General features: G+C 34.6%; 1 pseudogene; it reads left to right on the top strand.

Annotated features, from left to right (window-relative positions):
* Positions 1 to 10,355: 10,355 nt before the first annotated feature.
* LOC128204849 (putative nuclease HARBI1) lies at positions 10,356 to 12,171 on the top strand (annotated as a pseudogene).
* The last annotated feature ends 11,674 nt before the right edge of the window (positions 12,172 to 23,845 follow it).

Below are 23,845 nucleotides of genomic sequence, written 5' to 3'. Positions count from 1 at the left end.
TTACTTATTTTGTCACTTTTCTAATCCAATACTTTTGCCCAAAATACAAAGAACTTCTAAGATAACGGGATTAATTGTCCTTTAACCATAAATTTGAGGTTTGATGATGTTATTTTTGAGAGTTATTTACAAAATTTCAATCGAAAATAATAATAAAAAAATATTCTTTTTCAAAACCCAAAATATCACTTCAATACAAGATAATAGGGGAAATAACGTATAATTTCACTATTTCTCTCATTTTAGTCAGTTTCAATGAAAAAGAACGAATGTAAATGCACACTGTGGAAAGATATATGAAGGACGTCGTTTCCGTTATGATTTCATTTGGTTCACATTTGGCGCTATTTTTGATAAATTGTAAGCCTAAAATAAAGATAAGACTTGTTTGTTTCAGTGTATGACATTACTTTACCTGTTTCATAGTGATATCCTCTATATATCTCCAATGTCTTTTTTGTATTTCGCTGGAAGAGGTTAAATAAAAATCGGAAGTGGTTGTGTTTTAAGTAATATTTATTTCACCCATAACCCGAGGTATTGAAATTATGCACGAGTGTTTTTTATACCCATTTCTTGCTGGTTCTGTTTTACCTGTGCCTATCGCCGGGCACATTTAGTTCGGTCAGCAGGTAGAATTTCAAAGCGATTCATAAGGTTAACGGTCACTTCCGCACAATTTCGAAAATCTGCGTGCTGGAAGCTGCATCCAATATCATTATTCTAGTACTAATTGTACAATTATTAATTCCAGAATATTTCTTAGTAACTCCATATCTAGTGTTAGTTTCTCCCACTATCAATAATGATGTCAGAAGTGGAAGGCTATATTTTATTTTATTTTTAGTGGCTCTGCGTTGCGTCTGAGTTTCACGCTCACCATTGTAGCAATGAAAAATTGGAAAGAAATAGTCAAAATAATTTTCGGCTGTATCGATGTACTGAAATTAATTGAAATAATTTAAAAGTTGATTCTTGATGACCCCATGTTATTTGGCACCATTTGAAAGGGTTTAATGTGTAGAGAAATTATATACAAATATTTTAACGACACAACTATTGCAACTTTAATTTTGTACTGAATTTTCGCTAATTTATGTCACATGTTAGTAATCGACTAGCAATACGCTTTTAAATAAAACCAAATTTATATGGGGTCACCAGGCATCAAAATTTACCATTAACACCATGGCACGACCATGGCACGATAAATAATCAGCTTATTTGTACATCGGATGCCTTTAGTTATTGCTCAATCTCAGCAATTATTTTTACCAAATAACATCAAAGTCTCATATTGGTCCCTCTTGAAGAGCGCATTATCGCATAGATTATGATATAGGTATGTAAAAATAAGGTCAGTTTTTTTCGCTATTTGATCGTCTGTGAGTCCCTTTAAGGTTATTTTAAAGAATGCTTTTAATGAACTTATTCTTTGCGAGAATGCACGTTTAAAAAGAGTAAAACATAAACGTTTTTTAACCATGCTATGCTGTTGCAAAATGAGATGAGATTGTGAAATTTCGTGATATCGGTGCACGGTCTTGATTTCACAAAGGAACTTATTAATAAGTAGAATGACTCGGATACCTTTTGTTATTTTTCTATCGCAACAATTATTTTTACCAAATAACATCAAAGTCTCATATTGGTCCCTCTTGAAAAGCGCATTATCGATATAGGTATGTAATATAAAATAAGGTCAGTTAGTTTGCATGAAACAACTGACTAGAACATGGTAATTTTACCATGCTATGCTGTTGTGTGCAAAATGAGATAAGATTGTGAATTTTCGTGATATCGGTGCCCGGTCTTGACCTCACAAAAAACTTATTAACAAGTAGAATGACTAAGCAAGATAATTTTTGGCCTTCTGATTGGGTTTGTGGTCTCTTTGTGGTGTTCGTAAGGTGGCAGATAATCAGACGCATTAGCAAGAGTGATTCCTGTTGAAAAATACAATGAAAATAGTCACAATTCAAATATAAACCCTGTTTAGAGTCACAAGGACAATGAACTAGAGACACAACGTACAATCACCATGTACAACCACACACGTATCAAAATTACCTTACCGATAAATGATGGTCTTCTTGAATATTTCCCTTAGTATCTCCCTTCTATTCACGTGTTTCTTAACAATAGGTCCTGTGAGTCCCAGACATGTCTTTGTGCGCACATTACCTTATATCATGCTGATAAAAGTGTTTACAAATAAAATGTTCACGTGAAATACAATGAGCAATGTGATGCTAAATGGGTCACCGTTGATATATACACTAACAACTACCTAACCATTATGTTAAATATGCTACTTATCTTATTGTAGGGTTTCAATTCCAAACTATCTGCCAAAGTACGAATACAATGGACGAGCCGACTCTCGCATTAAATCGGTATTACATAAAACGTGTTTGTCATTTTCTTTTTTCAAAGGCAAGCGTTAATATTTTGCGCTTCTTCTCGCTGTTCTATAGCGTTAGGCCACCTAACGTCCCAGACATATGTTTGTGCGCACATTACCTTATATCATGCTTATAAACGTGTTTACAAATAAAATGTTCACGTGAAATTCAATGAGTAATGGACACGCAATGCGAAGCAAAATGGGTCACCGTTGATATATAAACTAACAACTACCTAACCATTATGTTAAATATGCTACTTATCTTATTGTAGGGTTTCAATTCCAAACTATCTGCCAAAGTACGAATACAATGGACGAGCCGACTCTCGCATTAAATCGGTATTACATATAACGTGTATGTCATTTTCTTATTTCAAAGGCAAGTGTTTATAGCTCTTCTTCTCGCTGTTCTATAGCGTTAGGCAACCTGCAAATGCTGTCTTAATACCATACCTGCTGTCAAAAGAAACCTGTATCGCCGGCCCGGTGAGACAAACCATTGATAGATACAGAAGTAACGTCATCACAAACGATCGCACATTACCTGTTCTTTCCGAAAAATCAATGCCAAATATACCAAACAAACTAAATTAATGAAAGTTCTTTCCATTACTTTAACAGTACCAGTCCAGTGGAACTTACTTTAATGTTCGTTGTTTTTTACTAAACAATAGAGCACACACAATACCATCCAAAACTTATGTTTCATTTATGTTTCATTTATTATTGTAACATACACAATTTATAACAGAATAATGTGCGTTAATTACCTAAACATGTTTTATCTTCCAATGCCAAATATGCTAGTAAATCATACAATAGCATAACAAAAGGGAAATATGGAGCCTAAATATTTGATAGGAGGATATTTTTCGTAAAATTGCCAAAGACCATAAACACTTGTAGGAATTTATTTTTTTAAAATAAACAATTTGTTTTGCGTGACAGATGCTATCGACATTTTCTTAAGACGATCGCCTATGTTGACTTGATGAACTCGTTGAACTTTAGCATAATATATTTATATAACATTTTGATACTTAAACCCTATACATAAAGAACACAAAATAGTAACACGCACACCGACAAGTAGAATAATGACAGCACTGGCAATATCGGCTCGTAAATGGGTAAAACACTTCTATTTTGCGTCACTTCCGGTGAAGATAAGCTCCAGTTGTTAACCATAACAGTAGAACTGTCAGAAAACATCATTTATAATTAAATTGTAAATAATCCTTAGGCGGTCGAAAACCCGTTGCTCCGGTATATATCTACATTGAAATTAAGTTCAGTGATTTTCTAAACTATCTACATAAATGCAAAAAGAAAAACCCATCATAGAAACGAACACAGTAAAGTAAATGAGAATATATAAATAACTAAAAGGAACGTAAATTACACCCGCGTTATCTGCACAATCATAAGAAAGTGTTATTGATGAAATCGTTTAATACGGTTTTAAAATATGGCATACCTCTTTGATCAAGCAAAATAACATGACTTTATTTGTATAAGCACTTTGCGTAACGTATTATTTCTATAAAAACGTTGCAATTTATGTTACGTTTTAACAGTAACGTTATTTACACCAATTCACGCGGTATGAATTATTAGGAAACCTTCATAGAACTTAAGAACGATGATATACCTACTTTTATCTGATAAACGATCATTATACATGGAAGAAATAGTACAGATAAAACTTAAAACTAACTACTTAGGTTTAAAAGCCCGTTTCTCACTTATGCCCTCTCCCTCAGAGCGTAAACATATCTCATTTTGTGGCGTTTTGCTGAAGCTTTAAGAAAATCCTAACCTTCAAAATTCCCCCTGGGGGGAGCAGGGTCAATTGGCAGCTTAATGTCTAATAGTAGTACATTTCTACTCAGATATTCCTGGTGCGGCTTCGAAAAAACCGAGGATTACCAGAAGAGATAATCTAAGTCATAGGGTCAATTGGCAGCTTAATGTGTAATAGTAGTACATTTCTGCTCAGATATGACTACGGCGGCCTCGAAAAAACCGAGGCTTACCAGAAGAAATAATCTAAGTCATAGGGTCATTTCGCAGCTTAAGGTCTAATAGTAGTACATTTATACTCAGATATGCCTGCAGCGGCTTCGAAAAACCGAGGCTTACCAGAAAAGATAATATAAGACATAGAGTCAATTGGCAGCTTAAGGTCTAATAGTAGTACATTTCTACTCAGATATTCCTGGGGCGGCTTCGGAAAAAACGAGGTGTACCAGAAGAGATAATCTAAGTCATAGAGTCAATTGGCAGCTTAAGGTCTAATTGTAGTACATTTCTACCCAGATATTCCTGGGGCGGCTTTGAAAAAACCGAGGCTTACCAGAAGAGATAATCTAAGTTATAAATGACACTAGCTGATTGTTATCTTCTAGCTTAATCTCTTTTGAACTGCGTCATTTTGAGATGCAACTTTACATCTAGTCGAAGGTTTACTTTTCCAAAATCTATAGGTATAGGAGCACTTTTTCGCCAGTACCAAAATTTGCACATAGCTTCCTCTTAAGGTTTATATTACACGTTTGACGATGGCAGACAAAAATGTCTTGCAAATACACATATGACAGTAACAGAAGAAGCAGAGTACGCTAACGACACTGGCGATATAAAACATGAAGCTGACAATATAAAACACGAATTCATAATTATAATTTAGACATCATTTTCAGCACTTACTTGTTATAAAAGATGTACAAAGAGGGAAAGAAAACAGAAAGTGCTCGTCAACGGAATGACATTCAAACTCAATATGTATTGCATTGTTCTATAGAATGTTATCATATACATAAAAAAGCATCTCCAACTAATGATGTACGAGTAAATTTCTCAACAAAAGTACACGTCCACACAAAACCGTAAGAAAATATGTATGTTTACATCGTTAACAGCTAATGAACAATGACACACATGGCGTTTGCAGGTACATAAGTGGTTATTTTGACTATGTGTACATGCATTGCGTTATGTCTAAGATGAAAGTCTTCCGAATACCATTCTTTGGGAAGTGATTTCAGTATATGTTTAACCAGTTTTTAACATATGCCACAGAAAATAGTTCAAATGTCGAACCTAAACATGCATTTTCTGCTTGTAGAATTGAAACGTTTTGGGGCAATCCAATGTTTTATGATGTCCTAATTATAATGCACCCATACCATTGGGTTATTTCTTAGGGTTTCAATATTAACATAAAACAACGCAACAGTGATAACGTGAAGTGGAAATTTGGATGTCCACTAAACGAGTCCATAGTTTCTATATTTGAAACAAGCGCACGAGGAATTTTCTAATACTATCACGCAATTGTAAATCAATATTGTTCAATGTCGAATGTGTAAAATAGTATGAAACGGTTTTTGGCAATCTGATTTCTTTTTTGATCCTCATTATAATTCACCCATACCTTTGCGTTATTTCATAGAGTTTCGACACACGTGTAAAACAGCACAATAGTGATAACATGAACTGAACAATTGGGGGTCCACGTATCGATTCCATATTTACTATATTTGAAACAAACGCTATATGATATGGTAATGACCGAGTAGTTTCCATTGTATAATTATGTCACTTAGACCTCCTTTTTAAATGGCTGCTTTGTATTTACATGTATATGATTTTCATTTTTAGATTTACGATACACATTTTTAATTTTAAATTAGCTTCTTTGTCAGACCATAGTACCAAACTTAACTGAAGTTGTATAAAGAATGTTCAGTTACAAAACATGTGTATACATGACTTTTTAGTGTTCAATGTTTTGTCACAAATGACCTCGCTGGTGAATATCATCTTCTGACACTGTACTGAAACAATAACATCCCCTGTAAAATTATCTAGGTATTTTTAAATCCGTATACATTAAACAATTTTCAGTCAACCTCAAAAGCCTTACACAAAGCTCTTTTCGCGAAAATGAGCTGATGAAAATAGTACGTTTGTATGGTTCAATTTTTATATGGCAGGCCCTAAAGTAATCACACCGTCCGTCCGTATGTCCGTCCGTACGTCCACATTTTTCATGTTCTTGTTTCATAATAACTTTACAACCATTAAAGCTATCTACTTATAACTGCTTACACTTACTCCCACCAACCATGTTCTCTTTTCATGTCAAGGTATTTAATTCCAACTTAAATATTGTAAGAGTTATGGCCCTCAGAAACTTTTTAAACATTATATATTATTCATATTCTTTTCTTAACTTTTCAACAATTGAAGATATCATCAACTTAAAACACTTACTCACAATAAAATTGTGCTTTTCCTGACCAGTTATGTAACTCCAACTTCAATATTGTAAGAGTTATTGCCCTTTGTAACTTTTAAAAAATACACATTTTTCATGTTTTCTATTTGAAACTTTCCAACCATTGAATATATCATCTTCAAACTTAATCACATACCCACAGTAACAATGTGCTCTTTCATGACCTGTTAATTAACTCCAACTTAAATATTGTAAAAGTTATGGCCCTCTGAAACTTTTAAGAAATACATGTTTTTCATGTTTTTTATTAATAACTTTTCCACCATTGACTATATCATCTTCAAGCTTAATACTATCACTCACAGTAACAATGTGCTCTATCCTGACCAGATATTTAACTCAAACTTAAATATTGTAAGAGTTATGGCCCTTTGTACTGCTTTAGAAAAAAAAAATTCCTACTAACATTACAACCATTGAAGATATCAACTTCAAACTTCATAAACTAACTCACAGTTACATAGCGCTCATTAAAGGTAAGTTAAATAACTCCAATATTAATTTTGTAAGATTCACGGCCCTTTGAAACTTTTAACATTCCACAAGTTTTTTGTTTGTATCTTAATATTATTTTTTTTTAAATGTATATCCACTCCAAACTTCATACACTTACTCACAGTAACAATATGCTCTTTCCGGGCAAGTTAGTTAACTCTAATTTTTTCATATTATCATATTTATAGCCTTATGTAACTTATTTAAAATAAATCGAGAAGTTTTGAAAGCTAATTGAACTGAAACTTGAAACATTAATATATAAATGGCAATATAGCCTTTTTGAAAGTACAAAAGCCACAAATCCAATTGATAATACGGATAGTAGGGTTACGGCTATCCGTAATCTGTTTTATCGCTGTATCATCTACTTGTCACAAGTCAACAATAAGTTGTCTGTGACCTTCGCTTAATATATCGAAAGAAATGATGACGTCACTTCCTATTCCTTTCTGATATTCTCTCAAAGGGTATCACATTTTTTCCTCCTCCAAAATGCGATTCTGTTTAGCCATCTCTGCAATCAATCTTCTCTCAATTACTTGTGTATTGGTAAATGAAATCGTTAAACGAAACGTTATCTGTATATCTCAAGCAATAATTGTTAATTATTATTTACTTATTCTTATATTTCGTTGCCTGGAATCGGCAATCCTTTAAATGTGCACACCACGCCTCGTTGGTATTTCAAACCTCAAGAAAATGTATAGGTTATATTTAAAAGGTTCATAAACGTGAAGGTTATCTATAATTAAGATTTACACTGTAAATCATTTCCCAAATTCCTGCTAACATATAACAACATTCCCATTTGAGAAACCATACAGGAACAAAGATAGTGACGTCGTCCATGCTCCGTTAAGGGAAAAGACCCAGGGACCCGTCTAATGCAGCCGCACCCAAGGCCAAAAGGTCAAATCGTCTGGCGGCTGAGTCACCACGCGTGAACGGTGAAGGCGTCACAGACGGCTCCCCCGCCATTGGCCACAGCGCCATCCGCAATGGTCTGCACGAGTCGATGGCCTTCTAATGAGTACCCCGCGTATAAGACCCTGATCGAGGGTACTACGACGGGACCAGGATTTCCCGCTGAATTGGCTCAGGGTGCCACAATAACAGGTAATCAGTTGCTAGATTTTCAGCCACTTCCAACTATTTCTGCCTCCCTTGGTACACTGTCCAAACAGCTTAGCTCATGTCAAAGCCAAAGTATCGCTGGGCTGTTTGTGGAATTATCGACCTGGTTTGACCGCTTGATATGACGCCAGAAAACAGCGTAGCACTTTCTTCCCAGGGCGTTCTTTGGGGCTTTCCTAAAACCCGTGTCTCAAGACAAAATTTATTCAATCGAGGCATGCACCGACGCTTTTGTCAAGTTCTCGAGCATTTGTTTTGTCCGCACATGCTGAAAAAATGATATGAATGGTGGACTGACAGCGCCGACAGTTTAGGCGCAGCATGCTTAAAGCAGGGCATGTTTAAATGGCCAGCACAATGATCACAATTGGTCAAATTGGGGACTTTAAAGGATATGACATTTTTAGAGCTAGTTCCCGTTTTAATAGCCGTATACATTTTTGGCCCCTCGTCTCTCCGTTAAAAAGTTGATTATGTGGTATAACACTATGGGCCTAGTCGAAATACTTAATTAACAAATAATCTTCAAAATCAAAGCGCGTGATTCACCCACTCCGCCCCTCAATACTGTGCATCATGTAGCATGACATTGTTTTTAGAGCGCGTTACAAAACAACCAAAGAAAATTCAATTTGTGATTATATTTCAAGCAAGATGTGGTAGAAGTTCCGCCAGTTGTCCCCAGAGGCATTTCCGGAAGTTTTACCGACGAAATTTCCTCACCCTCATTTACTCACAGAAGTTGAAAGACTTAAATTCGGCTATAGCTTGTCATCGTATGCTCAGTGTTTCGTAAGACTCACAACCTGGGATAATCATGGCCCCCACCTGTTGATAACATAGTACTCTTCATCTAATTTGTGTCCCATCATTCATGCGCCCCGGCCACTGCACGATTATATGTTACAGCAATCGGTTATAAGTCCAAAATGATGGGAGCACCAGATCCTTCGACTTAGTTTATAGTGATTAAACTCCTAAAAAGCTACCACCGTCAACGAGCGGGAAAGGACACACGCCTGCCTATCACACTACCTATTTTAAGAATTGCCTTTCGAAGTTATCGATTGTTTGCACAAATAGATACGAATTATCCCTGTGTTCTTCAGTCTATATCATTGCATTTTTGGCTTCTTTCGGGTAGGGGAGCTCACCCTTTCAAAAAGCAATACGGTCGATAACATTATTTCGTTAAATGACATCGCGTTGGGAAATGTCTTAATACCATTGGACATAACAGTACCATCCCTTGCCTGGATTACACGTTTTAGCTACAAGTATCAGGTACGCATTTTTATTTCACACATTTAATGATTCATTTGTGGTTGGAATGATAAATAAGGACTACAGTCATGCTTACAAAATATTCATGATAAAAAACAACACTTTATTAAAAAAACAAATCCGTGTCATTGTGATAGTATCATGCTGGGTCGCTATGGATACACTTTTAAACAGTAAACTCGACATGATACAGAAACTCACAAAAGCGTCCTATCGTTTTGCACCAGTCAATTGTAACCACGGCCCCCCAGGTCCGGGGAATAGCGGGGACTTTGACTTTCGGTCCAGCCGACCCCGGGTAAAATCCCCGTCCTGCGGGGACGAACTGATTGTCAAATCCCCGCCGAATGCCCCCGCACCCCAGGGAGCCTAGGTAAGACCAATTCCTATATTTTGCACGAAGACAAAACCACCGCATTCACTCGGCACTGCGGGGCCACCTGAAAGGTAAAAACACAGCACATTTCCGCGGTAATCCCCGGTATACCCCAAGAGCTGGGTGGGCCGTGGTTACAATTGACTGGTGCATTACTAGTCTATTACTAGTGTTACTCTTACTATTGCTTTTCCTGTAAATAGTGCTCGATATTTGCTTAAGAAATTAAGGGAACAGGATTCAGGCCCTACTAAAGCATACGCTAATACAACCATGTTTAAATCATTACAAATCACAAAAATAACAAAGCTTTTGAATATATTTTGAATTTTCTGTTTTGAACTGCAGGCAAAATCACAAACATCAGTGCACGTTTGCCAGGGTCATGTCATGATGCCCATGTGTGGAGGACCTCCAGTATATGCAAACACATGGGAGAGAATCACCAAGGTATATACAAGTTTTTTTCATTAATTCAACTGAAGCCCCTTGTGTAATAGTTGCTTAGGGATAAAACCTGAGGTAAGTTCTATTTTCTCTGATGTAGCTAAGAAGCTATTTTTAAATCAATGATAATATTCATTGGGCGAGAATAACTTTCATAATTTTGTTAATATTATTGCTTTTATCAAATCATTCATACTTTTCAGATTTTGAGAAAGGAATATTGCTAGGGGATAGTGGATACCCATGCAGGACATTTCTTCTTACACCATATGCTAATCCAAGTAAGTTGTTGAACCAATTATGTCTAAGAGATGTGTAGTATCTGTGGTATTGTGGCTATGGTAATTGAAAGTTGGCATTGTTACATGTATCGTGGGGAAAACCAAGTACTTGAAAATGACTTACTCATACAGCTCTGTGACCATCAACCAAATTCACATGCCCCAGGCTGAGAATTAAACCAGGGCCACCTTGCATTTTGTCAAAACATCAAGGTCTGGCAAACTGCTTTATCACCAACATTAATGATTTAAGTTCAATTGTATATTTTAATTAGCTAACCTCTGTTTATACATACAGCTGTGCTTATTCTTTGTTGTACAATGAACAAAGCAAATGAAAATGAAATAAAAAAATGATCTCTCAAATTATGACTTATGTTGACAGGGAACGCCAGTGAGGAAAGATTCAACAAGGCTCACGTCAAAACCAGAAACATCATTGAAAGAGTTTTTGGAGTATGGAAAAGGAAATTTCATGTTCTACACAAGGTATATAAAAAATCCTATGCATAAGCAACCATGTTAAGATGTTTTCTAATGCATAAGGGTATTCACTAATGGTGTTCTGGCAATCATCAAGTAAGCTTGTGTAGTTTTGCAGTTGTAAGTGACCTATCAAGATGATCATTGGGCTTTTCCTAGGCAAGAAGTATGAATTGATGCAAGCTGAAAAATGTATTTATGGACTAACATCATAGGGACACATACGTTGTATTTCCAGTTCATCTGATGTTCCATCTAGCAGACATTGGAAAGTACTGTTTTGGCTTAGTTTGGTTAAAGGCCTAGTTGAAGCCTTCTATAAGTGCCCCCCCACCCAAAAAAAACAAACAAAAAAAAACACCTGTGTATTTGTACACAACCTCTGTTAATTGATCTTAATTTTATTGCCTAATTGGCTTATCATATCTCCAATCTGAGTATCCTGCTGAACAGTTTTTGATGTTTTATAAAAAAAATGGACCCTTAATGGCCCTGAGCCAATAAACGAATACACAGGAAATTGGCCCCTACTGTGACACCAGCCCAATTAGCAGAAGATGCACAGTAGGGGATTATCATGGCAAACATTCCTTAAACTAGGATGATCTATTATATAGTTTTAACAAAATAGACAGAGATAATTTTTAATTGATCTCTTTTTATATTCATCTAAGAAAGTCCTCATAACTTCAAGTCATTCAAGAATAGAATACATACAAAAATTAGTTATTTCAATGTATTTCATTCATAATTCTTATTGCAGATTCGAATGAAGCCTGCAAAGGTCTGCAAAGTGATTGTTGCTTGTGCAGTCCTGTACAACCTTTCGATTCTTTAGAAGGAGCCATTTGAAGAAGGTGGTGAAGAAGATGACACACCACCAAACCTGCTTTACAATGGACCTATGGATGGCAAGGGGATCAGAGCCCATATTTCACAGACATATTTCAGCTCATAAAAAAATAGAGAATCATAATCCTATACTGTTAATGGTTTCATGTCTTAAAACTGCACTCTCACAGACTCACCATTTTTACAACTTATTTTTTGTCCTGGCAAGAGCAAACTTTTGCGTACAAGATATCATCTGCAAACTAGTGATAAAAGACTACTGACAAAAAAATCATATAGCAGATTTTCATATTCCGTTCGAAAATTATCGTTTTATAGATCAAAGCATTACGGTTTAAGAAAATTGCATATAATATCAATTTTTTAAATTAACTGTAAAAGTCTGCAATCTTTTATAACTGGTTTCGATGGACTTCGCAAAAATTGGCTCGTTCCTAGACAAAAAAATAAAAATGTTGTCAAAACGTTCAATGTCAGAGGGTGCAGCTTTAAATTGACACTCTTACTCAAAATCGATACATACACATGTATAACTTTAACTTGTAACTCAGTTTGCATTTGATGAAAATATTAATAACTGATAAAATAATTAATGTTTAATAGCAGAATGTGCAAAAATATTATTGGTAAATGCTAAAAGATTTACTGTGGTCTACTATACTCCTTTAAGGTAGAAATACCATGTCTATGCTCATTTCTTTCAAATTAAACTCCGTATCCTTCAGAAGAATGTTTTTGACATTTATACAACCTTTTTGGAATATTAAAACAATAATTATAATCGTCCTAAATTGTTTTTGGGAGTAAGAATGCATATTTATCATATGTTTGAAATGAAATATAGACTTTTATGGTAAAAAATCATCCTTGCCTTATACTTAAACTTTGACTGATCATCATAATGGTATGTTTATTCCAATTGTTGAATCTCTGTAAAGGACTGATTGCTATTTAGGTATAATGTTTTTACTTACATTTGCAGTGAATTATTTAATATTAACAATACTGTTGTTCTTAAAACAAGTACCTGCTGATTATCTTGATAAACAGGTTTACTTTAGTAGTAAATTATACTTCTTTATCAACTTGTGATGAAATGAGTTCACTTTTTTTAGCCTGATACCTAGTACTTAACAAAGAATAGGTAAAAACTAATTATTACTATTTATGATGTTCAAACAAAGTAGACAGGTTTCCTTTTTAAAATGATAAGACTGTGCTTCCATGAAACCTTGCCATTAAATTAATCTTGATGATATGATGGGTCATCTTGGATCAAGTTTAAAAAAAAGAAACAGCTCCAAGAGAAGTTTGTTGATAATATACATTTTAGAAATTCAATGATGCTTACAAATGCTATGTTAAAGGCCTAGCTTACGGAATGTTTGGCATGATAATCCCTGGGCCCCAGTTTCTCGAAACTGATCAAGTCTCTTATAACAGGATTAAGCTAATCGCGCTATTTTTTCTTTGTCTTTAATTTGTGTAATTTCAACTTCAGTTTGTAGACTTTAGATAGGAATTACTGTTATGGTTACACAATAAACCATATTTTGTGTACCAAAATCACATTTAAGTGTGTCTTTTGTCTAATTGAAATAAGCGACTTAAGTCTGTTAAGTTTAAGAAGTTTCGGGAAATTGGGGCCTGCTGTGCATCTTCTGCTAATTGCACTGGTGTCACAATAGCGGCCAATTTCCTGTATACTGGTTTATTGGCTTAGTGGCATTTAAGGTCCAATATTATAATGAAATCTTTGTACTTTGATGTTGTTATGTTTGATTGTTTTACATTGTGCACCATAAATATACATGTGCCAAACAAAGTTTGGAGGGGGCGTAATGGAGTCACCCTGTGGTCAGTCAGTCGCATGAGGGAGTGCATTGTTTAATAATCATTTCTCTAATTTAGCTATAGATTCCGTGCCCTTTGTTTGTTTTGTTTTTTCATTTTCAAAATCTTGTCAAAACATTAACTTTCAAATCACTGGAAATATTTTTTTTAAATTGTTTGACAGCACACAACAAATCATAATAAGGGGAAGTGCGAAGTACAAGAACCATTATAGCTCTATTTCATCTTATGATGAATTGCCCTTTAACTTTTGCCTTGTCAGGTGCGTTAAAAAAATCTTCATGAAATTTAATGAAACTTCATACATAGTTAAACTCAAATAGAGAAAGGACAGTGTGAACGAACCATTACCCTTTTGTTACCTTTTACAAAGACATTTTCCTTTGTCAACATCTTTATTTTCTATTAAAATTATTGACTGCCATTTTATGTCAAGGTCATGTGTTTGTTGGTAATAATTACTCTCTGCGATAGCTATACTTTGTTTCGTTCTTTTACCAGTAGTGATTATAGTGTTTTGCTATGCAACAATAAATGAATTGGAGTCAAATATGTGTATTGTTTTTAAATCTTTTATCTCAAAATGATTTATCTGACGGATGATGATATCATGCACACAGTTATGAAGGTTTATATCAAGCTTTATTTTTTAATGAAGCATTTAACAGAATGTTCTAAAACAGATCAATTCCTTTCAACAATCTAAAACATATTTTTTCAACTTAATATCATGACATTCATCAAACTGAACACTTGTATGCAGGAAATCTATCGAAATTGATTTAAAGCACACAATAAAATGATATATTTCAATTATTATGTTCAACTAAGCGGTAGTTAATATGTTTAACAATGTTTGTGATGCACATAAAATTTTCAAATAAACTGGCAATCTACAAATATAAATTTCGAGAAAAGGTGTATTTAATGAAACTTGCCAAAAGAACAAAACAAGAGCTGTCAATAGACAGCGAACTCGACTATTCTCAGTGTTGACAATAGAAAAATTGATACAGTGGCCTCCTCCTGTAACCAGGTTGAGATCATGATGGTGAACAAGTGTGCAAAGTTTCAAAGCCAGATATCAATGGACCTTGAAAATATTTGAGGTGGTACACAAACTTAAACGTAAATTCTAAGTAGAAAAAGGGGAATCATATTGTCAAAATGCTTGATAGATTTACCTCCTCCTGTGTACAGGTTGGGGTATGATGGTCAACAAGTGTTGCAAAGTTTCAAAGCCATACGTCAATGGACTTTGAAAATATGTGAGGTTGTACGCAAACTTTAACATAAGTGGTTACGCCGACGCGGACGCTCGGATGACTAGGATAGCTCTCTTCGAACAGTCAAGCTAAAAACTAACATTAACAGAGTGTATAGAATAATATTACAATTGAAATAAAAAGAAAGTCATTTATGAGACATGCACGAACATTTCAGTGTAAGAACATCGGCCAGTGTGGACAGTTTCTGAAAGCACTCCTTCTGTGCCTTCTGATTTTCTGTTGCTTCAATGTAGTTAGCCATCTGAAACTCTTTCAGTGTCTTGGCCTTTTCATTCCTTAAACGAAGTATAATGAACAGTTGTGCATTTTTTATTTCTGCAATTACACTTCTAATCATGGGACAATGAGAATTAAAAGTTGTGTTTATAAGCATATATCATATCAATATTCAGAATTAATCATAACATGAAACAATTTTTTATTGAGATTGTCATAATCATATGTGCAGATATATCATTTATTTGGTGTAAGATTATGAAGTTAATTGAAATAGAAGCTTTCAATCATGTATCAATATCTTTCTTTGTATCTTTATAGTTCAACTGTCATAAAAACTTCCATATAGCAAACATGCCATTGCATTAAAATTAAGCACTATGAAGGTGGTTTAAGAAGTTTTAATAATTTAATGCCTTACCATTACTTTATAACACCGTATATGTGCCGGTTAGGTATATTACTATTTGTATCTGTTTGTGCTACTTACTGTGGTGTAACCCTTGTTGCAGACATTTTCTGACTTGCACTGGCACTGGCTCTGGCATAGGTTTCTGCTGCTATAATAACAAATATGCAAACAAATAAGAAATAACATCATTTTTCTAAATGAATAAGTTATGTTATTAATTTGATCATTTGGTTGTCTATTTAGAATTAAAACAAGGCTCCTAGAAGTGCCTCACCTTGTGGATTTGATTTTCCCAGGTCTTTGAACTTAACAGCAGATTCAGTGTCTTTTCCTTCAGTTGGAGAAGAAAAACGGAATGACAACTATTGAAATGAATTATGTACACTGGAATAAACTCAAGAATTCTATTTCAATCGTGACTTAAAAGTTTTCACTTCTGCAGCTGTAATAGGTTTGCAAATACTGATGTACTATAAAACGTTCACAAAAAGTGAAGTATTTGAAGATGCCATATATCATAAATATTTTAAATAAAGCAAATCTTATGTACATTGTAGAAGTATTTTAAAGAACTTCCTACTTGATGCCTCTAGAATATTTTGAAACCACCAAATTTAGTTTTACTTCCATTCACAACTGATAATGAATTCCTTACTTGTAAAACTTTCCCACAGAAAATATTCAGGATGGCTGCCTTCTTCCACTCTGTCATTGGCTAGTGCTAGAAATGGAAGGAAATATCGTCACGGTAAAGTTAACCTTATTAAACTCAATCAGATTGCAAAATATAACTGATGTTTTAAGCTTGCTAATGAGCCCATTCAATCACTCACAAACTTACTTGGTCATTAGATTAATGCTTCGATGAATATCAAAATTAAACAAAAAATCATTTGATATTTAAAGAATTTATTAAATAATTATTTTTTTTAATCAATCTGAATAAATTAATATCACATGTACCCGTCTCACAAAGATCTGCTCCAGTGATCCTAGAGAAGGACGCTGAGTCTTTAGGCAGGTCTATTATAGCATAAGACCCAGTTGACATTTCTGGCAGAGCAGGTCCTCCGCCTGTCTTTCCAAGACTAGCCTGCTCTGCAGTGTAGTCTGTCTTTGCCTTTTTAGTCTACAAAGTATTCAAAACATTTGTTTTAAGAATTATTGTAAAATTCATTACAATACTTCTTGATTTTAACATGTAGTATTTCGGCTGCTAAACGTACTTTCTCTTTTCTGTAAACAAGGTAACTCGGAACGTCTAAATCAAATTACGATAAGTGGCAGCAATATGGTAAGGGGACATTACTGCCGCAGCGTATGGTAATAGTTGTTTGTAGCCTTATAAATAACGTTTTTATATGAATGCTAGAATATGAATTTGAACAACTTTGTTCTTAAATTGTTGTATGGATTATTCGAGCATTTTCTTATATATTACCAGTCATTTTCAGTCTAAAAGTACACTGACTTTAAATGTTGATAGATGTGAGATATATTCATCAGGATTTATCGTTAAACCATTACTGAATTTAACAATGCATGGAACTTCGGATACAAAGTTCCGGACAACAAACCATATCCGGGTTTCATGTTTTGTCTACCATACATGGCAAAAACAAATGCCATGGATACGTCTGTTTAACGGTAAGAAATTTAATATTGTTTATATTTTTCTCATTCATCTACTCTGGGCATTATTATTGAAATTGTTATGAGTTTTCTTGAAATGATAGGAACCAATTTGTTTTACTTGACACTGAAAACCCTTTTAAAAGGTATACACAACAATTCCAACCCCCCAACCCCATAAAATCAAAAACAATATTTACCAAATTCCTCCACCTTTCCTTTACTTGAACAACAGTCCTTGGACCGTTGCCGACAGCATTCACGGCGTCAGCCACTTCGCCCCAGGTTTCGTCTACCTTTCTTTTCCCATTTGCAGAGCTGTTATATTTTCGTATAAAATCATACTTAATTTCCATTATGTCTTTTAAAACAGACACTTCTCGGTCACTAAAGTGTTTACTATAGCGGTTTTTTTTCCGACATTGTTACTCAGGTAAAATTTTACCATTGTTTATACAATCGGCTGCAGGAGTCAACTGTGTTCAAAACCCATTATATCACCTAATTATCTATAATGCAGCTTGTTAACCTTTGGGTTTATAATGCTAAACGATACTTGTTTAAAGCAAACAATAACAACATGGAAGATAAATCGAATTGAACAGATCCGGTACGGCTATCGCCATCGAAACATCGTAACGTACGCAAAATATCCAACGCAGTTATCTTCCATGTCACGCAGCTCAAAATCAACGCCTCCATGTTTAATTTTAAGGTTTAATTATTCAGTTAGAGAGGGAAAAGAGGGCATATTCCGAAAATAAAGTTTTTGTAAGAGGTAACATGAGACGTCATAATGCTCATGACCTAGACTTTGTGAATATACTAATCCCAGTACAATAGTTCAGGAGTTTAATTATCTATTTCTGGAAAACATGTTAATGGGTAAACAACACGGTGCGGACAATTCATAAGACATTTCATTAAACTTAAGATTATCAACATAACAACAAGAACCTTCACTAAGACAGAAGACACGAAACATTTTTTTATCGGTTAAAATCGGTTAAAAAAGCACATTTATCATGACGTTAAATTACCGTCAGATATAAGCACACAGCGAACACCACTCCCATCTCCAAAGTCAATGATTTTTTGTTTAGCTAAGGAGGGAAGACTGGGCAATGACAATTTAAAACAAATTAGGTATGTGTCAACTTTGGTCCAATATACATCAGAGCTACGAGTCAACGGAGCATATCCAAAATTTAACCAGAGGAAAGGTAAAGGCAAGAGTGAGTACAGTTACGGAGGACAAGCCGTTATAAGGGAGTCTTATCGATTTTCTGTAACGAGTTTCAAACGATGTTGTATTAAATGTAAGATTAGTTTTAACACAATACACATTCGTCGACAAAAATGAAGATTTTATTCATTTTTCTGTGAAATGTTTGTCGCTAAATTATTGGGACGACATTAAGTCAATGTCTGTTGTCCGGTAAGCGCACTGGTATTTTTTGTATTAGATAACTTAAGATAGATCCGACTTTGTAAATATTGTGCACTCTTCAAATCGATGTAATAACCAACAAAAATGGTCAGGTAGTAAAGCCATACATAGCCGATAACGTTGCATAAAAGTTAAAATAAGGAAAATAACAACAATAATTGCCTTTCCATCTCCCACCGTCCTCCAAGAAACGAAAGAAAAACAAAAAAGAACAGCATTACAAAAGTATGTTCCAAAATATATCAAAGGATCAAGAAAATTCCGGTCAAATGGAGTTTTACTAGTTCGTCCTAATTTAAGTGCCAATGTGCAGAGATGCGTCATATCAAGGATACCTATACATTTCTTATCAGAAGTGCTGCACCTATGTTCGTCTTCGTAGATGTTAAGGTTATCACGAAATGCCTGGATCTAAACTCGGTCTCTTGCTGAGAACGATTGTTTCTGTGAATGTAGAACACTCTCTAGATTGATTGTCATAGGGAATGTCTCTCATATACACATTAAAATTGACCATCAGTCCAAACAGAATGCGTTGTCCAACATCGCTGCTGATCTGTCCACTAAACAGATAGAGACCTTTTGCTGGAGCCACGAAGATTCCCGTTTGATTGTCATGTGCGTTACTATGATTAGTCTTTGAACACGAGTATTTGACCGTCCTCCACTGTGCGATCTCTTGCATGAATCGCCTTAAACGCAACGACCTCTCCCTCTGCAAAATGTGAATGCAAATACATGCAGTGATTAAAATAGTGCAATATTAAATTAAAATCGTACTTCGCATACGGTGAACTGATTCCTATGAAATTAGTTTTCTCTTAATTCGTACTCATGTTTGATATTTAGACTAGCATACTAGTAAATGCAGTACACAAAGTGACTACTATTACGTAATGTTTGATATTCAGACTAGCATACTAGTAAATGCAGTACACAAAGTGACTACTATTACGTAATGTTTGATATTCAGACTAGCATACTAGTAAATGCAGTACACAAAGTGACTACTATTACGTAATGTTTGATATTTAGACTAGCATACTAGTACATGCAGTACACAAAGTGACTACTATTACGTAATGTTTGATATTTAGACTAGCATACTAGTAAATGCAGTACACAAAGTGACTACTATTACGTAATGTTTGATATTTAGACTAGCATACTAGTAAATGCAGTACACAAAGTGATTATAATAAGGTAATGTTTTGCTATGTAACGTGCGGAGTGATATTATGAAGGTATTACGGAACAGTACTTGTGCGTGTACGTATGAACTATTGTAAGTGTTACGCCATCCAGATATTTGCACTTTTTATATAAATAACATACTTTTCGATTTATAGAATACCATTCAGGCAACAGTATGTTCCCGTGCTAGATAAACGGTAATGCAAAATAAAGCATGTTGGGAAGAGCCAGTGAACTTGAAGATATTAGTTTCAAACGAAGGCCAACTAGGAATTTTACTTGTACTGATGCATGTACTTGTTCCAGTAGTGATTTGCAAGTAGCTAACACTTACTGTTTGTATATGGTATACTTGCCAGACGACTTGTTATAAAGTTATTATTCAATATCTCATTCATATCAACATGGAGCAACACTTAGTTGTTTCTTTGTTAGAATCATATACTCTCATAAAATATAGCGATATATGTCATTCTGGTCAGAAAATTGAATGCAAACAAATGCGAAAAATAAATCGGAAATAAGACATGCATCAATATATGAAGGATGTTCCAAGAAACAATATTTTATTTCCTTTTATTTACAATATACAAACGATTAAAAAAAAGCACAGCTAGGTAAGAACTTGAAAATTGTGGAGAAACTTGGGACAGTTTTTTATTGTTAACTTTTTTGCTCTACAAGCTTTTGAAAATCGTTATTCATGTGTTTTCACTGAAGGGGCGAATACATATCGCGAAAGTAGTTTGTAAATACCGCCTGGTTCTCTTACAGAGGTGGTTTTGTAAAATATAGGCGAACAGGAAGATGGTCTTTCATTTTTCCTAGATCTAATTAAACTCCGAAACAATCTGCTATCGCATTTTTTCAACATTTCAGTTGCTATCGTTTGTGCCGTTACGAAATATTATTTGTAGCGTTTTCATTCCGCGTATGATGAGTGATGCCATCCTCTTGGCTGTCCTTCTAGGATCCAAACTTGTCTTGCTTCACGCTGTGAACTATATGTTTTTTTCACTTCGGGAGTTCAGTACGGTTTCGCATGGCGATTAAATTTAGATTGTGGAAGACTTTGGTTAGACGATAATAATATTGCGTAACAATAACTTCGTACATTCCATCAAAGTCAATTGTATTTCTTATTTGTAAATTTATATCTAGATTGGCTTGATACTCTGAAATGTGTGCGTGATTTATGTTCCGTGATGCTTTGTGGCGATTTACATTTTCATTAATTACACGTATGACTGGTACATTCAGAATTGCAAAAACATGCAAGTGATCAGAAACATTAAACATTGCATCGTCTAGTATAATTACACTCTCAATAAGAGTTGTATCTCAATTTGAAATAATAAAATGGTGTAACATAGATTGCATCGTGGTATAAGTATATATTGGACCTTTTCAAAGTGGAAGATGCCCTAAGGTTAGTTAGTTATTTTTACGTAAAATATCTGTGAACACTTATTTCGAAAATTACTTTGGTTGTTTCGTGCAACAATATCAGCATTCATGTCTCCTAGAAACATAACTATTCCAATTTCTGAAAAAGCATCATAGCGAGCATATAAAGAAATAATATAATTGGTGAAAACATCATTAGCATAATTTTCTGAGAGCATGAAGACACAAAGAAACAAATATCTTTACAGTTACACAGTCTATTTCTATTCCGCAATTTCTATCGGTTATGGATTCGTTGATACACTGAAGTATTTGTTGTATTTATACATATTAGAGACGCCCCCATTGCCACAGTAAAGGTTACTTTATGTGTTAAAGTTTTTATCACATATTGTTATATTTCGATAACCATTTTCTTTCGTGCCGAAAAAGTATTTCGAGTGATCAAAAAGTTTATGTTCTGAGATAAAATCTATATATATATATATCAAATGTAAGTAAAGGTTTTGAAGGACTGGAAGCTGAGAATATGATTCCCCGAATCTTCCAAGTGCAAATTCGTAGGCTATTACAGTACCATTATGTACACTTGTATTAGTTAATGTCTTTGGATTCTAGTGGATGCCAGTAACGATCGTGGTTTTCGTCATAGTAGTATTGATAATTTTGTCTGTTGTCATTTTCATAACGGTTTTGTTCATATCAATGGTCGCGAACGAGTTCCTGTCTATAGTTATTTGAGTGGCGATGCTGGTACCACTGATGTCTTGACATCCATCGTCATTGGCACTTCATAAAACTTGGCCAAAAGTTATAATCTTCAAGTAAATAACTTTGGTAATCAGGAACAACTACCTTTGCTGCAAGGTCACCAGATCTACACTGAAATATGTATGATTCAACAGGAGTTACTGTGTTGTCTGTTAGATACTGATTGAGTCCATGTTCGGACGAATCCAGGTCAATATTATTAATAAAATAGCTTCGTTCCCGCAATGATATTTGCCTTTAAATTTAAAGCTAGATCCTTCATGCACATTGGTATATACATTACTAGTTGTTAGTCTCTTGGACTTAATTAAGGATTCAATATGTATGCGTCTTCTTCCGGGTAATATTCCTCAACTTCTTGGATATACGTTGGCTTAGAATTTCCCTGCTCAACTGTCTGTTGTCGTATCCAGCGCGACTTCTCTCTATAAAAGTACATGGTATTATGTTGTATCGTGCGTGTGTCTGCCATATGAATGTTTGTATTGATTAAACAATCGCCATTTGGTGTTGCCTCAAATTTGCTTGAGTCATTTTGAGAGTTTTTGCTCTGTCTGTTCAAGAGTTGATTACTTGAAGAGCCATCGCTATTGTTTTAACACCAATGTTTACGTTATGGCTGCAAGGCAAATTGAGTTCCTGCTTGTCTTGTTGCTCAGGTCTATTGTGTTGATTAGTCTCTATTTTATAGGCTACCTTTGGTCTAAATGTGTTATTCACTGTACCAGTGAAGTTGCTTTCAACTATTTTAGTACCATTCCGTACCTCTTCCGCATACAAAAGAGATTGCGTTAGTAATGTAGTAAGTGTAGAACATGTTTATTGATGGAAAATAGCTCAATTCACTTGAAAAATTGATTGAACTAACCAAATAAAATATTCAACCTCGTTCTGTGTGAATGAATAAACTTATTCAGTTTCAAAATCGGGTATATATTAAATAGACCTGCGTGATTTCCTATAACCAGTTTTTAAACAAATCTACCGATTATAAACGGTCCGCATTTCCTATTGATATAGCTGAAACGTGAGGAATAATCTCCTATTAATCAGTATTCCTGTACTAGCAAATAAATTGGCTGCATCGTTCAAAGAATGGTTTAAATTGAGAAATTTAGATTATCTACTATTAAGCCAGAATCTTCACTGCAATGACAGTCTATTTTTATTGTGTATGCACGGTCACAACTGTTCCTTGAACACAATTTTATTTACAGAAACATCGCCATTAAACGCGCATTATTGCAAATTAACGGCATCATGTCAATTACTTTCCCAGTACACTTCGCTAGATTTCAAGCAGTAACAGTCAGAGAATTTGAAAGTTAAAAAAATGACATGTTAAAGTTACTGATTCTACGTGCTGAAATACAGATAGAATATTTACTGTTCATTATTGTTCCATTCTAGATTTGAATATCATGTACTAATGCTAACTTTTCCTTATGATAAACACCAAGCCTGATCTTACAAAACAAATGCATCGAGAGTAGCTTATTCACGAGTCTTGTTAATGAAACTTTACAATTATGAGGCCGTTAAATCTCCAAAACTT

Source organism: Mya arenaria, chromosome 10, assembly GCF_026914265.1.
Source record: "Mya arenaria isolate MELC-2E11 chromosome 10, ASM2691426v1".
In the NCBI taxonomy this organism is placed as follows: Eukaryota; Metazoa; Mollusca; class Bivalvia; order Myida; family Myidae; genus Mya; species Mya arenaria.
Note: the sequence above shows the minus strand (reverse complement) of the source record. Positions and strands in the feature narration are given on the sequence as shown.